The 4636-nt window shown below is 46.1% G+C and overlaps 1 long non-coding RNA gene across 1 annotated transcript; it reads left to right on the top strand.

The window, feature by feature from the left end:
• The first annotated feature begins 2185 nt into the window (after positions 1 to 2185).
• On the top strand, positions 2186 to 3607 carry LOC103898236. Its single transcript, XR_657531.2, has 2 exons — positions 2186 to 2452; positions 2797 to 3607. It is a non-coding gene; the product is annotated as an uncharacterized LOC103898236 (long non-coding RNA).
• Positions 3608 to 4636: the final 1029 nt, after the last annotated feature.

Here is a 4636-nt window from a genome sequence, read left to right as displayed (position 1 = left end):
TAACTGTAGCAATTAAGTATCACTTTCTCATGGTAAGCGGTACAAAGGACATGCATTTCTGCCCAGGTCTATTAGCATTCTTTCATAACCAACGCTCACCAATTTTATGTTATTAAATCATTAATGCGTGCTGTAGCAGTAGGTCAGTATGACTGCAATAATGTTCAAGATCTCAGTTAATTCGGTACAGGGTATCTTTGGGGGGAGTCTTCAAGTATGACTAATTTACAAAGCTTCTTACTTACCTGTACTCTAGCTTGAAGCTTACTGCCTCTGGATCATGCCCAAAGAGTGGTTTGAGTATGTGAAAGCCTGTCTCTTCATCCTAACTTACATCTTCTGTGAGACCAGCTGGTAAGACCTTGCTTTTTTCATGCTTGCTCACACAGTTACCCATTTTATCAATTTGGTTTCATTAACCTCATCTTGAAAGAATAGCTTCCAGCCTTCTTTCAGTTGTCTTCGATCTGCGCATCCTGACTGGAAAACTTTCTCTTTTCCTAAAACGTGCTTTCTGTCACCAAAAAAAAAATGTTTTCTGTCACAAGCTGGGGCTCTTGCATACATCTGAGGAACTCGCGATGCACCCTACGACAGCTATGCATTAGGTGACAGCAGTGGACAAAGGCCCTCCTTCGGTACGCCCGTAGCCCCGGTGTGTAAGTGGTGTGGGTTTGTGCCCGCTGAAGGCTGCCGCGTACCGGGGGAATTCTCGGGGAGAGCTACGGCAGCTCCAGGCTCCCTGCCGCCTCGCCACTGCAAGGGCCTGAAGCGTGTTCCCCCTGAAGGCAGCGCTGCCGCTGCTGACCGGGGCGAACAGCACTGTTTGGCTGAGGTCAGATGGCGGCATCTCGCTTGTGAGTTTCTGTGCATTACGCGGTTCTGTTTTAAATAAAGTTGCAGTTACAGAGTAGACTAATTCTATTGCCTGCGCGTTTTGGTGCTCGGAAAAGGTAAGCGTATATTGACACGACTGCAAACTGAGGTTGGTTGTGCTCTGAAGAAATCCACTTCTGTGTGTGAGAGGGCATCTCCTTGCCAGCCGTCGCCTTTTCTACTGGCACAGATGCCGGTCTGCGTCAATTATGATTTATTGGTTGCGGGGGAGGATCCCGGTTCAGGAGAAATGAGGGTGAGATCACCAACTTGATCTACGAGACCCCCCACAAGCTGTGAGGAGGGATCATCTTGCATTGCTCCCGACCAGCGATGGGGAGGCTGGAACACAAGTCCCCTAAGCTATTTGCTCCCCTTCTGTGTAGAATGTGTTTATTGTACATTTATTTAAAGTGCTTCAGGTAGGAAAATGAATATTTACAATTAAATATATGTAAATAGAAGTGGAAAGGCTTGATTGGAAAAATATCAAGTTTCTAATACATATTACTATACTAAGACCTCCCACACGAGACAAACATTTATAGTCAGATCTAATGAATATTCCTTTCTGGTTCCTGTGCCAATGGAGAGCCATGGAAGTATCAAAGTCTTTTTGTTTGCACCTCGATCCTCCACAGAACGGGAAGAATATTTTATTTGATTTGGCTCTAGTTTATTCTGTGCAATGTTATGGCTCTAGCTGATACTTTTTAGAGAATACAATAAATGTTTATTGGGCTGGCCCAAGCTGATGTTATGCTCTACCTTTTAACTCTTGTTGTGTGACTATGCAATGTACGAAGGGCAGGTGATCCTTGCAAGTGCCAAACATTAAAAGAGGAAGTCTTGAGCTCTTTTTCAAAGGATCGTTCTTTTCTAACCACGCTGATACAACTAGACTGTGATTTTCCAGTGAACAGTAGGTTCCGATTCCAGTTTTTCTTAAACCATTATTTTCTGCAAATCTTTTTCCTGTCTTGCAAATTCCGTCTCTCCCACCGCACTCTGTCTCTCCCCTCCCCTCTCCTCTCCCCCTCTCTCACACATACGATTCTGAGCGTAATGGGTGTCATTTCTCTCTATCTATCCATCTGTTCCCACGATCAACACTCACAGTCCAGCCCCTACTTTGCATCTAGTATGCGTATTCTCTTTATCCTTGGGTCTGTTTTGATTTCACGCTTTTCCTGTCTCTCCTTTGCCCTCTCTACCATGTCTTTCGTCTCCCTAGCCATCAGAGACCTGAGGGTGTGGTTTGACATCGCAGCTAATTTGGGCTCTTAGCTGCTAAAAAAAGAGTGTCCCCGCTCCCCTGGCTGCACGCTGCTCTTGCTTGCCTTGAACTGACGCTGGCTGTCACCTAGCAGTTTACGTGAGGTGGAGTTGGGGAGTTAAACTGGTAGAAGACTCAGCCTTTAGCAGCAGCAGAAGAAAAAACGAGTTAGTTCTCAGTGGTTTTAGCTCACCGAACCAGGTCATCAGGATTTGATGAGTACCAGTGACACTGCTGGGGATGGGGTAGAAAAGGCACGTTGAAGAGGGGCAAGATCCCCTTTAGAAGGGCAGCGGCAAGGTCAGTCAGTCTTTGCAAACTGTCAGCCTTGTAGCTCCTCCGTCTCTCTCTCCTGTATGTCTTCCGCTGCATTTTGCATGCCGAGGATTGGCCTGTGCCTTCCCTTAACAGCTCTCTTTCAACAGGAGTGTCGGGGGGGGTTTCCCAGCGAAAGGAAAACCGTTCGGCCGCTTTAAAGCATTTTAAAATTAACAGGGTCAGTTGTGCCTTTGCAGCTTTACAAAAGGGGCCGGGAGGCGTCACGAGCAGCCCCCGGTTTGAGGAAGGAGTTTTGAGGGGAGAAAAGACAAGCGCCGTGAAAACAGCCGTGACTTGAGTGGGTGCCAGTTTTTTTTTTTCAACAGACGGCAGCGCTGCGGTGGAAGGCGACCAACGAGGTCACACGGCTTTTCACAAGGTCTGCCTGTGGGCAGGGAGAGACTTAATTCGAACAACTGCAACCCAAAGAGCAAAGGTTTCCAGCAGCGGGTACTCTGGGGGGCTGCTTTTATCTATCGGTTCGTTCATCTGCCGAGATGTGTGACTCCGTGAGGCTGCGGTCAGATCCGTCTCGCCTCGTGGTCAAGTGCTGACGAGTTTGCCCAGGCTGGCGAGTGAGTTTGGCTTCTAATGCTGCTGCAACAACCACCCCCCCCAAAAATTGGTTCGTGGAGGCTGCAAATGAGCAATCTCAGGAATCTCTCCTTTTTTGATACAGTAGTTAGAGCTGGAAGACTGTACGTGTGCCTTGTTAGAGTGGATACTTTTTTGGCCTAGTTTCTGACCCTTTGAGCCTCTTTTAAAACAATGGCATTATTTTCAAATCAAATTTTATAAAATGAACATTGGCATTGTTAAGAAGAGATCAAAATTTACATAAGACTTCTATTTAACCTATTACCTATGAAAATTTACTTCAGGCTGAAACTTGTTTTCCAAAGTTTACAGCATACAAAACAAATGGTTTTTAAAATTTCCTTACTTACGAGTACCTTAAATTGTGTTTTCTAAAAGGGGAAAAAAAAAATCTTGGAACCTTACCAGTTTAATTTGCATTTTGGCTCTGATGTAACTCAAAATAGATTAGATTAAAAAAGGAAATTTGGCAAGTGATTACTCAATTACATGATTTTACTGCTTTGGTATTTTGAAAATAAAAATGAACAGATCTGTTTTACTTTGAGAAGTGCCTGGTGCACGTGTGCTGTAACCACTTTTCAGAAACCATATGGAAGGTTCCCTACGCTGCATATGGCAATGGTGCTCAGATACGTATTCCTGCGATAGACTACGCTAGCTACACGGGATCCAGCCGGGTCAGGGATTTTAATGTATACATTCAGATAATACTGTATCAAAGCAATGCAGGGTAATGAGTTTGGTGTGTAAAACACAGGAAGTTCACGGGGCTGCACTGCTTTTTCGTAGAAAGGAACTAAATTGCTTGGAGGTGGTGCCGGGCCAGGAAGTTAGGAGGAATTTGGGGAAGGGATACAATTTATACGGGATCTACACTGTGCAAGATACAAAGGTGGGCCGTATCAACAAACACTTTTAAAATATTTCATCGTCTAGAGCTATGGATATTTGATCTTCTCTGTGCCGTCCTCGTTACCCTCGGTTCCCATGCGGTCATGGCTCCAGCACTTCCTTGGTAGCTGCTCATCTCTAGCCATCATGCCAAGGGGAGGAAGCCTCTGCTGACTCCTGGAAGACCAAGCAAGTGGCGACAAACTCCCTAGAGTAAGTGAGCATTGATCCTGAAAGTGGTGAGGGATGGGATAGGACTATGCCTTAAACTGAGAATCAGCAGGGTCGTCTGTTATTTCTGTCGCCCTGTTTTGTTAGCGAAGTGGAGGGGGAGAGAGATCATCTGTCCCTCCGTCACTGGCGCAGCCCCTTGGAGAGCCCCGGGGCTGTATTTGTGGCTTTCAGGTCTCTGATAAAAGCAACAGTTTTGCAAAGGTATGTTCGGTACCATGATCTGGTCGCTCGCCTGTCCTTTCCTGTAGAGCCACTTTGGTTCTTGGAAGTTTCTCCACATGCATGTGTGCAGGTGTCCCTTCAGTGCAAAGCACCACGATCTGTGTCTGTTCCTCCAGCGCAAAGCCGGCTTGCGCGGTGGTGAATTCGATCGAGAGAACAGCAACTTCAAATGACAGAAACCTTACTTAGTGCCACCCCTGCCCTGAAAAACTGTAGCTC

The sequence above is a fragment of the Aptenodytes forsteri genome, unplaced genomic scaffold (assembly GCF_000699145.1).
Source record: "Aptenodytes forsteri isolate BGI_AS27 unplaced genomic scaffold, ASM69914v1 Scaffold32, whole genome shotgun sequence".
NCBI classification, from domain to species: Eukaryota; Metazoa; Chordata; class Aves; order Sphenisciformes; family Spheniscidae; genus Aptenodytes; species Aptenodytes forsteri.
This window is presented reverse-complemented; position numbering and strand designations above follow the sequence as displayed.